The 13,342-nt window shown below is 37.9% G+C and overlaps 1 long non-coding RNA gene across 1 annotated transcript; it reads left to right on the top strand.

Annotated features, from left to right (window-relative positions):
• Positions 1–7,080: 7,080 nt before the first annotated feature.
• LOC109303352 lies at positions 7,081–9,400 on the top strand. Its single transcript, XR_002099066.1, has 2 exons — positions 7,081–7,486; positions 7,639–9,400. It is a non-coding gene; the product is annotated as an uncharacterized LOC109303352 (long non-coding RNA).
• Positions 9,401–13,342: the final 3,942 nt, after the last annotated feature.

Genomic DNA, 13,342 nt, shown 5'->3' with positions numbered 1-13,342 from the left:
TAATTCTAGGAGGAAGGAGTAGATCCTGGTGATGTTGGGTCATGGGTTTTCTCTGCATCTCTTTTGTCTGTCTGCCTCCATAGTGAGGAAAGTTTCATCAAAAAGGTCAAGGCCTTGTTACATATCATGGCATCAGTGTGGATGATGCAGTGCTTGGCTCTCCTGGGTGTTGATATTAATACTGTATTTCTTCAGATTGGCCTTCAGTTGCCCTTAATTTTTTTTCTTTTGTCCACTTTGACCATTGGTGACCTGGGAGTATAGGACTTGGTTTGGGAGTCTGGCCACCAGGCATCCTTATGACATATTCTGTTCAATGGAGATGGCGCCATATAAATACAACTTCCCAGAAGCAATAGGCAAAAAACACAAGGAAACCCTTCAACCCCTCCCTCCCCTCCCACGTCCCAGTTGAACTTGGCACCCTACTGCCCAGGATCTGTAGTATGGAGGTGAAATTAAGAAGGTGGCTTTCCAGGGTGGGGTTTGGAAAAGTCAGGGAATTTTGGGGGTGACTCCAGAGCACCCACCCTCCTGGTACCCATGAGCAGGGAACCACTGAGCACCTACTACCAATACCTGGCAACTCCTCCACTTCAGTGCTCTTGCTCCAATTCCTGTCTTCCTCCCCCTCTAGGGAGAATCCTAGGAAAACTCCAGGAACTGACCCTTGCATGGCATGATGGTTTTAGTACCCTACCACCCCCTGATAGCATTTTGGCAGCAATACAATCCCTAAAGGTGAGGCTTCTACTTAGAACCCTTAGCAGCATGTTTGGATACTTCTGTCCAAGGACAATTTGTGAACCGGTTTCCAATCAGTGACATTCTTGGAACCGTTCAAATGTTATATCTGTCTGCACCCTACTAGTTTCTATTGATCTGTATATGGGAATGTGGAAGACTTTCAGATGAATGCAACTGGAGTAACAAGAGCAACATTAACAAGCACCTTTATTGCCACTATATCATATTTGGTATCTGTCATGTCATAAACATAGTTATTTGACATCATTCATAGAGTTTTCAGGAAGAAACAAAATTATCAAAAACTGAAAAAATCCAAACAAGAAACCTCATATAAAAAGGGAACCAAACTACATATTACCACAACTATAACATGAACACAAATATCAAGCCAACAAAGACACAATGTTTTCTCCTGCCACTTCTTCTTTTCCCCTTTTCAAATTGCCTTTTCCTAAATTCACCATAATAAAAATTCTTTTCTTTCCATATTTTGCATGATTACTAAAGTGCTCTTGTGAGCTTTTTGAGTACTACCAAGAGTATTGGGTGAGCACTACAACAAAATTTTTTTTACACTTAGACATTCGTTTGTTTAGTTATGCAAACTATACCTCCAGTTATGCAAACTACAATGCCTCCCGCATTCAGTTATTATAGTGAATGGATTGCTTGGCAGAAACATTCTGTAAAACAGCTATTTTTAGTTAAGCATTACAGAATATTTACAGAAAGTGAATTTTAAATACATTATCAGTTATGGTAGAGCTTGATTTTATAAGTTAAATATAAGATCAAAGAACATAACTCATCTTTAGGTATCATCATACAAATTCAATTCTGAATATATGTAAAATCTCACCATGGACTTCAACCAGAGAACCAAAAATTATTTACCAAAGCTATTAATCAAGGAACTGATATATTGAATGGTCATGCCATATGTCAGTGGGTAGTAGAATGCAGAAGTACCAGTTCATTTTCTCAAAAATATTCACTACAGTTTCATTTGGCTAACTCCTATCACTTACAGGTAAGTAGTTCATAGGGTTATCTCACACACACATTCAAAATCGTTGATCCCAGTCCCACAAAGAGCCAAGAAACCTCACTCCTACTGAAACTGTGCACAGAATCTTGCATTAAAGATGCTGTCAATACAGACACAAAAACATTCATGCAAAGCAGTGAACATCTGTAACAATTGTTACATAATGAACAACAAAATTAAGTCTGTTTTCTGTCCAGAAAATGTCTTATCGTATGCTGTGCTCATTGAGTACTCTCTACCTTCAAATGCCCCTGGTTTTATCATGCACTCCATTTTGGTGCAATTTTTGTAACTGTTATAATAATATCAATCTTTGGGTATACAGCAACAGTAAGAGGCAATGTGAGCTAGTGCTGTTGAGCTAATCCTTTTTTGGTAGGAATGCTGTAAGATCTGCTCCTGCCCTATCTGCTGCTGTGTACCCTGCTTCTTCCCTGTTCTGCCATGTGCCATCTGTAAAATGGTGGAAATGACATTTGTCTTCTCAGTATATCATGCTAAGCTTATACAGTTGAAAGTAACACCACAGACAATGTGAGTATTTTTGTTATGACTACAGAAATACTATTTGGGAGTGGTTCTTTGAGAAAACATGTTCTAGTGATTCACAATGTTTAAAGAAGATGGAATTATATAAAAGAATAATAAGCCTGGTCTTCCTGAGACTCACTGCTTTAACTTAATTTAGCACAGGATAATGTCTAGATAATTAAATGCTCATCTCTTGCACATTTTTAATTTTATTAAAATGATGGGCATTCTTTTTGTTTCTCTGTCCCCTCGGTAGTATATCTAAAGAGAAGGAGACATTAGTCCATTTACCTTCCCAAATATCTAACCTGCCTCAATTAACTGATTCACAAGATTGCTCTTTCTTATTTGGTCAGGAAAGAAGGGTAGGCTAACCCATTCCTCAGGAAGAGGTTTTGTTGGTATTACTTTCTTCATTTTTTTATTTTCTAAGATTTAAAAGTCTGTGGTAATGAGTCTTCATCTTACTACATTTTCAGTACAGAATGCTCTGCAACATGACTCTGATCTGATTCCCATGACTTTCTATGGAAGGTTGAATCACTGCCACTATTACTAGCATCCTGCTAGCAGCCATACATTAACATTTCTTGTATTGTTTCACATTTGTTAAACACTGCTTTATGTCATTTATTAGGGCCTGCAATGGACTCATTTTTTAGAATTGTTTGGAAATGTTTCAGGGAAATATTTTTGGTTGAATAATGCCAGGTGTTAAAACCAAGACTAATGGTAAGAAGGACTGGTTTGAAGAATTTCCCTTATAAAAATAATTGGAGAACAAGTGAAAATGTAATTGTTGAAACATATCAACATTTTCAAAACAAGAAGTTAAAATTTTGGACTCAGACAGTAATTCACTTTCATTCTGAAACAAAAAAGGTGTGGAGGGGGGATGAGACAAGGGTGAAAAAATTGGCTTTGATAACACTTGACATTTTTTAAAATGAAAAATGTATGATATCCAAGGTCTTTCTTCAGGTGTTTTGGTACATGAACATTTTAAGTTTGAATTTGGGATAAGAAATAAATGAATGCTAACAAACATTTCCTTTGGGTTTTATAGAGCCAACTGGAATTCTGAGATGTAAGGTCAAACTAGCACATTCCTATGATGCCTTGCCCTGATCTTTCATTTTCATTTTTTCCACCACTGTTTTTGAACTGCTGTCAAACAATTTAGAAAGCATGCTGTTTAGCACTGCAATCATGATCATTATTAAAATAAACAGGTTGATGCACATGCATTAAAAACTGTGCAACCAGATGGGTTGGGGTCAAAGGCTTCCAAGGGTTTCAGTGCTATAGATAGAGGAAATGCAGACGAATAAATATGAGCATACAGCTACTGCAGCAGAACATTTATTTTGAACTTCTTCATTTGGTAGAGTGCTACTTCAGGGCTTGGTCAACTACCAGTGATTGTTGTGACATGATAGGGATGCAGAACAGGAATGAGCAGCAGTGACAGCATAACTTTAGGATGTAGAAGGCTACTTTTTCTAGAAATCTATTTATTGCCTTTCTTAGAACTGCAGCAAGAGAAACCAACATGAGAGTTCTCCTCAGAGTAGAGATGGCCATCAGAAGCTTATTATCCCTGATTGCTACTGGTCAGTAGCTCAGCAGTGCAGCCTTGGTATGTTATTTATCCAGGTTGTTGTCATAGATGTTTGCAATACTGTTCAGAGGGTACTGTTTTAATGGAGCTTATGGCTTACACTGCATAAGAGGTTAAGAGAATACTAGTGATGGGACCCATATGCCTACTCTCTACCCCTTTGGCCCAACTTCATCAACTCCAGTGGGCACCAAGGCCTAGTTCATAACTGTTGAAGATTCAGCAAAGATAATATTGGATGGCCAGGAAAGGTCCATGATGCCTGGATTTTTAGAACCTCTTGCCTGCTTTCTGGAATGAGCAAGGCAAAACATAGCTTTCCAGGTCACTATGGACATTTACGGAATTATAATTCTTCCAATCTCTCAGGAAGATCCTACTTACCTTTGGCTTAAGAAATGTGTTACAGGATACTTGGACAAGAGAAAAACTGGAGGATGGAGGGGGAATTGTGGGGAACATGAAGCAAATGAGTAATTGTATGCACACCTGTTTAGTCAGTCCTTGTGATGAAGAATGTCACTGAGAGGCATGCCCCTGAAAACACAGAGGAGTTTTGTTTAAACATAGAATACACAAACTATAAAGGTATTCAGCACTTACTTCCCTGGATTATGTCCCCTGAACTGGTCAAAGAACAGAAGGAGAATCCTTGCTATATGGATAGCACTGAGAAGGCTGCAGCATCTTGAAGTGTGCATGCTAAAATAGAGAAGTATCTTTGCCATAAATTCACTTTAATGATGATTCTGGTGAAGTGCAAAATCACTGTAAAATAAATAAAACTGCACAGCAATTGGTTTGAAGAAAAATTGTAAAAATGCTGAGGAAATGTTTAAAAATAGACAAGACTGGCTTGCATTTATTATGCACATTGGGAATATCTCTGCAGCCTGATTTTGACGTTTATTTTACAAAATTAACTGTAGCTAAACTTTCAGTGTACTGCTATATTCTGACCTAAACTCCATTGTCATGCTTTTTCTTTTGCTGCATCTGTGTCTACAATAAGCATACCTGCTGAGCCTAGTGTTTGATTTCTTTTTTAATCCCTGTGATGATACTTTAAGTAGCAAAGTGAGTGGAGGTCTCAATCAACCAGTAGAGGGAGCAAGTATCAAACAGCTTGGGAAGAGGATGGCATGTTTGGCCAATGGTTGTTCAAGCTGCAGAAATTTGAAGAAATAAAAGCATTATACTGTTAAGTCTCTGGCATAAAGTTGCCATTTGGATCACAACATGTGGTGTGTTTGAGGTTGGAGAGCAAGTTAAAAGCTAAACTAGAACTTTTTACCTCTGCCCAATAAAGAGCAACCAGAAAAATCCACATTTGCAGTTTTATTGGGTTATGAGAATTAATACTTACAGGTAGAACTCTTTTCTGTGGCAGGTTAAGACAAGCTGTCAAACTGGGGTGAAATATGAGCTGCTGAATCATACAGATCATAGCTGACCATAAAAATCTCCTTCTGATTAGATCCCAGGTATATGGGGTTTTGCCACAGTTTATTGGATGCTTGATGGGAAGCTGTGCACTACATCATTCTTGGGTACAGTGGTGACACTGTTTGCAAAAATATGGTTCAGATCCCTATAGGATAGGCAACTTTGGGGAGTAGAATAACCAGTAGTTCTGTTTTCTTCCTAGATTCAGAAGCACTGGGCTGGTATGACTTCTCTAATAGGTATGTTTTCCCGTGTGTGAATTCACCACATAAGGTGCACCTGACCTGACCTCATACAAGCATTTGAATGTGCAGATGACATCCACTTAGAGACAGTGGAGGATACACATATGCATAGACAGGTTGAACATGTGAAATAATGCAAAGTGGGCTAGCAGGAGACGGAAAGTGGGAAGTAGATCCACATGAATCTTAAAGAAGAAAACAAACCCACTATGAAATAGATTTCCTTCTGTTCCAAAATGGATTAGCTACTGAAACTTATCATGCCAAATGATTTAATGTAAAAAGAAAAGGTATGTGTGAGACCATGGCTTTTTATATGAACAAACTGAAGCTTACCCAGTTTAACATGATCATGTAGACAAGTTCTTAAATGAGTCCTGAACAAGAATATAAGTTATCAAGAAACATCTATTTTTGAACACTGACAGATGATTCACTATACAGTAGTGACAGATGTAGTTCAGTGAAGGACATTGTCGAGCTTCTGAACCAATTAAAGTGAAAATATTCTTGTTAAAATTAATGAATTCAAGGTAGTTACGTGATGCAGTATTACTAAGTTTTCTCCTTCCCCAACACATACACATTTTTTTTCTACTAACTAAATGACTTGCTTAACTTGTCAATTGCAACGAGTCTTCTAGTCATTAGTGATAAATTAGCAGGGTCAGTTAATTGTCGTGGTAACTTTAGGTTGCAAATATGTTAAGAAGGAAAAAAAAACACAACCAGACCCGATTCTGTTCTCAGTTATAATCTGTGTATGTGAAAGTAACTTAACTGAAGTCAACAGAGCAACACCAACAGGAAATAGCGTAAGAAATGAGACTCTAGCCCATGGTATAGACAGGGACAGCTTTCAAAGAATGGAGCAGACTTTATTTTATTGTAAAGGCTAGAATGTAAGTTACATATCTAGATGGAAGTCGTTCTGAAAATGGGTATATGAAATTTACCATAGATTCTATGCCAATTGGCATAGCTGTGAGTGTACAGTGGGCCAGGTTGTGGGGAATGAGACTAAGAGATAATAAAAATAAGTAACTTCATGGAAGGGGGAGAACAGGAGGAGGGGCTAAAATGAGATAAGTCAGGTGGTTACCTCTTTCAACTCTACTTGTCAGGCACTGGTTTGATAAAGGAATTGAGTTTCACCACAAAGGAACAGCCATTCTGTTCTACCAAGTTACAGTTTACCACTTACTGGCAATCTGTCAATCAACTGAGACCTGCCATGCAAACTACATCTCCATTAGTATGTCTAGAATTTGTGCCAGCCCTATTATACATGCTGTGCTTCTACAGTATGTATTTTAAAGTCTGCTCAGTTGCAAAATAGCCGCAGTATAAATAGGGTAAATGATTGCAGCGTAACAAAGGCGTTTGTGTGCTAGCAGTAAAAGGGTTAAAGTAAAACTGTTTTTAATACTGCAGTAGGGGGTTCTCTGTTGCTGTTTGAATCATTCACCAAGTCTATACAGAAACATGAGAGCCTTGGTGGGAGAGTATTGTATGCTACTAAAATGGTCTGTGGCTAAGGGACAACTTTACAGCATAAACAAATTATGAGGCTTCACACAGCTTAATAAGGATGCCAGCTTTTCCTGACATGAATCTGTAAACATTTTTATCAAACTTTTGTCAGCCACCTTCTGAAATTCAAATTCTCCAAGGTTGAACATTTACTTTTCCCATCTCTATTTCATATGTTAATTATTCTCTTGAAATGAGAAGCATCAGAAAGAAATGCTAGAGCTTCTTTTTCTTTTTTTTTCTTTTTTTTTTTTTTTGCTACAGAAGATCTGTACTGCACAGAGAACACACTTTAGACAATGAAAAATGAAGGTCAGTAATTAATAAGATTTACAAGAACATCCCTGTATAACATTGGTCTACAAACCTGGAAGAAACAACTTCCATTTGAATGTGTAGCTTTGCCCTGCTTTATCTTAAAAATACCAATTTGTTTCAAATGTCAGTCTTCTTTCTTGTTACAGAAGCAACAAGCTGTTTCTTACAAGAGCAACAGGGACGGTGTAGCATTTCTTGAAAGAAGAGAAGCATTGGCAATGCAAGGGAGAAAGTTTTGTTTTGAGCAATGGAGATAGATGAATCAGGACAAGGAGAGGAAGGGAAGACAGAAGAAAAGCAAAGGAGAATGGAGGGGTCTGAAATGAAGGCAATGTGATTAGAATTTTGATGAAGAGGCATTGACAAGATGAAAGATCTTTCTCTCTCACTCCCTCTCCCTCTCATTTCCAGTGGGTAAAATCTGTCCTGTTGACACACACTTGCTCTCTTTTTACAACACAACTCTGGAACAAATGGGATTCATGATCAATGGTAGTGGCATGGCCCCAATGACAGATCCCTGCCTGGGAGGATGGCTAAGCAGCTGCCTTTCTTCCTCCTTCACTCTTCACCAATTCAGGAATTTTCAAACTGTTGTGAGTTCTCTTATTTTATGATTCCTATAACTAAATAAAAATATGTACTGCATGTGACAACATATGTACATATCCCAGAGTGAAATGGATTTGAGGATTTTAAGCCTTCTGCCTCACAACATGCATCATTAAAGCTTATTCATCATGACTAAGGCTAAACCTCCATTGGTTGATATATCTCACTAATCAAAGAAGAAAGTATCATTGGGAAGGATCAACTTTCTGTTTGCCATATCATATTACCAATTCTTCAGTATTATGCACAGACTATTGTACCTCTGGGTGAAATTTCCATCTTTTGGGCATAAAGTCCATTGAAATTGTATTTGTAGGATCAAGGTCTTTGTTATGAGTATTGCAGATGAAAGTGTACATTCTTCCTCTGAAATACTGTCCTCAGAGGTTCAGTGTGGGACTTCACTATGCGTATAATATGGGCTTAGAATAGACTACTCAAATGCTTACATAGTTCAATGCATGTTAAAATACCTGAACCAGTTACTTCAACAAAATCTGGCATTACAAGTATGCAGGAACATTTTACAAGTGTTAAAGGTTGTTAAAGCCTGTATCTGAGACAAACAGTGCTTCCTGAACAGTCCTACACTCGTATTTATTTTGTTCTTCAGTAAAGAGCTCAGGTGAAATTCTGACCTCAACAAAATCAATAATAAAACGTCCACTAACTACAGGATTTCATTTTTGATCTTCTACTTGTGTCCAATTTCAGTAGGAATTTTGTCTGACTCGGAAGTCAGCAAGAAGTTAATTATACAATAATCTACCTCATTCACAGGGGCTGCATGGAGGGTGAGTTGATATTTATGCAGTATTTTGTAGCTATGAAGCAAACCGTACCTTCCAAATTTGGTTAGTGGGTTTACATTTAGTAGGAAGTAGAAAAAACAGTTTGATAGTGATTTTAAAAAGGTACTTCAAAAAGTTAGACTGTCTATATAGTAAATTTAAGCTATCTATACAGATTCTTGAGTGAAACCAAGAGCAATGCTGAGAGATAAGTCTCTATTCATACCTGTTCTACACATGCTCAAGCCCAAATTAATCAGAATAAATGGCTCAGATATGTGCTTGAGTGGTGGGCTTTGCAGCATCATATCTAGGCTCTCAAGCCATTTTTTACTACTTTTCAGACCTTGGTCTATGGTGTGCCTGGGGGGATCACTTGTAGCCTACACATCAGTGTTGTGTTTGGACCAGTTTATTCATGAAATATCTAAATCAGTTTTAATTAAAACATTTACTTACCTTGGAATAATTTTGTGTGAACGCTTCTATTTCAAAATAAAAGCTTAGAAAAAATTAACTTACATACAGACTGGCCTTCAAACAACTTAATGGCTAGGGACAGATATTACACATAAACCAGTTTAAATGATCAGAAGTTGGTTTTAACCTGTAAGAGAACAGATGTTCAGTGCACGTAAACCAGTTTCAAAATGGCTGAAACTGGTTTGAGATAAACTGGTTTGAGATAAACCTGGTTGAATGTAGTATTCAGCTTAACTGATTTGAGTCAAACCGGTTTATACAATGTCTGTCCCAGGCCCCTTGATGGTTTAAGATGAATCACAATCCCTCAAACATCCCAGCATGCTCTCTGGGCTGGGCAGGGCTCTTTGCTCCACAACTGGGCTGGCCCTCCCCCCTGCTCCCTGGCTGCAGCTCTGGCAGGGACTGCAGGCTGCTCACCCACCTCCCCCTCACCACTCCCAGCTAAGCAGCTATTTCCCCCTCCCCTCTGCCTTGCCAAGAGGTGTCTGTGTATTAGCTAGCAAACCACATGCTGGCTATGGTCCCTGCTGAATTAAAGGGTAGCTGGTGATGTCCCTCTGTTATTTTCTTATTGGGGTGATAAACACTGATTTAGGGGTGATAAACATTGTTATTAATTCCCTGCTGGGCCCTACCAGAGGCTGGCCATGCCACCCCTCAGCTCAGTTCTGTGCAAGTGAAGGGAGGGCTGCTCTAGCACCCCCCTCCCCTGCTTCTAGCCTGAGCCACTACAGGCATGCACCTGCATTTCTGGGATGTCTGTCTCATTACAAAACTGATTTGGCCTACCAGGTTAGACTAACCTGCAAAGATTGAATCAACTCAGGCTTTTTGAATGTGTGTCCCTAGCCAACAAGTGAATTACAGCTAATTTGGTTATTTTAGTACAGACTATCCTGCATTCCATTTGGTTCATTTGAACATGCCAGCCTTTCTCATTAGCAAATTTTGCTAGATTAGTTCATTAAGAGAATAAGAAATAGCTCAGGGAAAAAAATAAGGAAAAAAATGTATCAGCTTAGGTTGGATGAGCAGAACTGAGACATATCCAAGTTCTGATCTATGAGCTACTGCACATGCATGAACATTTAGTGGGGACAAGTTCTATTGGGATATAAAAGGACATGACTTATTTGAAGTCAACAGAGTTCATTTTCTTATATAAAGACTGAATTTGGCCCATTACAATGGTCACACTTCAAAGTTCTGACAGTTTGAGATATTTTAATAGCTATTTCCTATTTATAGACTCTGTTCTCAAACTAGCAAAAGTTTTTTTTCTGCAACAGCTGTTTGTCATGTGAGACAGGGTTTGGGCAGAAGGCAATTTAGTAGCAGGCACTCTGTTGTCATGGGAAGAAAGGGGATGATCTGAATTTCATCTAAAAAATTGCTCCCTGTGTTTACAGGAATGTTATACTTTGTTGAGGCAACACTCATACTACTGTTTAAAGAACATTTCACATTATGTTTGAGAGCCTCACGTTGTTGATACACAACCATGGTGCCAAAACGAGAAAAAGGGATTAGAGCAATAGAATTTAAAACAGGGAAGATTTTTTCAGGCTTCTGCCTGTCTGCTCTCCTCAGCCTCCTCCACAATTGTTGTCATCTCCTCCTCCTTTCATTTCACTGTGTTTGGCTTGGCAAATAAATAAAATTGCAAATGACAAACAAAATAAAGGGCAAGGGCACTGCTGCAAAGTTGCTCTTACTATGTGACTTAAGTTGGACCTCAGCTTCATGAAGCTTTTACGAACAGGCTCACATATGAAGTGCCTAGAGATAAGAAACATTCTGGTTTTTTTAAACCAGAGATGAAAAAAGTGTCGTAAGCCTCATGGCATTATCCAAAAACCACAGAAAATTAGAACCAATAGACCAGTCACTAACAAACAACGAATAAATGACTCAACTCGGAGCCAGAAATCTCTCTAAGACAGAAGGATCTTTTATTCCCTTCAAGATGAGAGCAGGATCATGCAAACTATTATTTTCTTTAAATATATTTTCAGAATTAGAGGTTGGTTCCTTTGTTTTTTTTAATTAGGTCATCTAAGAAAAACCTTGCATTGTATTTCAATACATTTCACTAAAGCAAAATTCTCCCTCACTTAAAGGTGAAATGGCAGCTAAGGCAAACAATTAATAAACTCCAACAAAAGATGAAAAAGCAAAAGTGCAAATGAACTAGTCAGGATAAGAAAGGAAATAATATGGAGACAAAGACTGATTTACTAAAAATTTTACCACGTACACTTAATCAACCTGATCTGCTAGCTACAGTACATAGAGGGGTATAGAAATAGCCCTTTTGGAGGCCTATAGAGCAGTTGCTCATACAAGCAATTTTTGGGAGGCAGAACTACTTATTTAAGTAATTGCTTCCTGATAGGCGTAAAGGGTTCTCAATTTGATCCTCACCCAGCAAACAGTGCTCCATGTAAGTGTCGTTAAGCATGCTCTTTTTCACAGACTCTGGAAGTCTCCATGTGTCTGATGAATGGAGTTGTTTTGATGTACCGAACAGACAATGGCAGAATGGGATGAGGAGGAAATCTGGTAACATTTGGAGGCTTATGTAAAAATAATGAAACAGTCCATGCTTCTGTTCCGGTTTCTTCTATATGCTGTTTTACTTAAGTTATGTATAAAATTAAACTCAAGATAAAGAGATCAGAGTTAAGTGGGACCCCTGATATGCCTAATGTAGCTCAGATGTGTAAATGTTTACAGCTTCAAGATCTTAGAGAGGTTAAACAATGACTGAACAGTTAATAAGTTCTACTTTCACTTACATACCTAACAACAACATCACTTAACTGTTTGTAACAGTTCTGGGCACAGTTCTCTGTGCATCTGAGCAGCAGACGGATAAATGTGACTGACGGCAGCCAGCCTATCAACACTTATTGAATAATAATTCTTTAAGCCTAAAGAATTTACATTCACCTCCACATCACCTCTGTGCCTTTTCCCACCTTCTACTCCCTCTCTGTCCTATGTGTTTGCACAGTAACTAGATTGGGTCCTGGTTTTGGCTTGGGACCTTAGTGTAAAATAATTAATGCTATAATAAAACATAAGAATAAGCTGAAAGTATCAAGGGCAAAACAAATCCCCCAGAATGTTAGCATATATACAGGTACATTACTTTAACAAGAAATAAATGACAAGTAATAAAACAACTTAAAGTTTTGGATTTTTTCTCCTATGCTGCTACATGTAATAATTAGCCAGTAATACACAATTCTAACCTTCTGGTAAATATGGCTTAGTTAATTCAGCCATCAATGTCAGGTATTCAATAGCTTATAAAACTAAGGGTAAATAAGACTACAATATTAATGCTTCTACCTTAACAGCATTTATGAAAAAAGGTACTTCTGCTTTGCTTGCCATGCCAATTCAGTTAGTTTGGGGCTGCCTCTTCCTCTGGAAAAAAGCTTACGTTAATGTAATTTAGAACAATTCACAGATTTTGGATGAGATTAAAATTATGTTATTTTATTTATTTAAAAAATGTATTTTAACCTGATTTCCCCTTATTGACTTATTACAATCAAAAGTAAAACTATGCTAGAAAAACAGTCATTGGGAAAACATGGTGTCTGTGAGACTTTGAACATCAGGGGATATTTGCCAATAGTCAGTGGAAGTATCTGCAACACTAATATATTCATCTCCTTGTTTTAAGAACTAGAAGTGCACTTTCATTTTAAATTTATTCTATGTCGCCAGATAAGTGCATTCATCCTCATCACCAGTGGATATATATAGTCAATTGATTCTCAGAGTTTCTTTATCATTTTTAGTTTTACATGTTACATCTTGTAAATTTTTGTCTCATAGAATAGGTGAATCTTTGCTGTTTAAACTGCAATTACCTTAGAGTTCAAGGAACTGCAATCAATGCCCCTAGTCTCCCTCCATTAAATTCGTATTGCGTATAATTTTCATT

Source organism: Gavialis gangeticus, unplaced genomic scaffold (assembly GCF_001723915.1).
Source record: "Gavialis gangeticus isolate Ggan-Ray unplaced genomic scaffold, GavGan_comp1, whole genome shotgun sequence".
Lineage (NCBI taxonomy): Eukaryota > Metazoa > Chordata > Crocodylia > Gavialidae > Gavialis > Gavialis gangeticus.
This window is presented reverse-complemented; position numbering and strand designations above follow the sequence as displayed.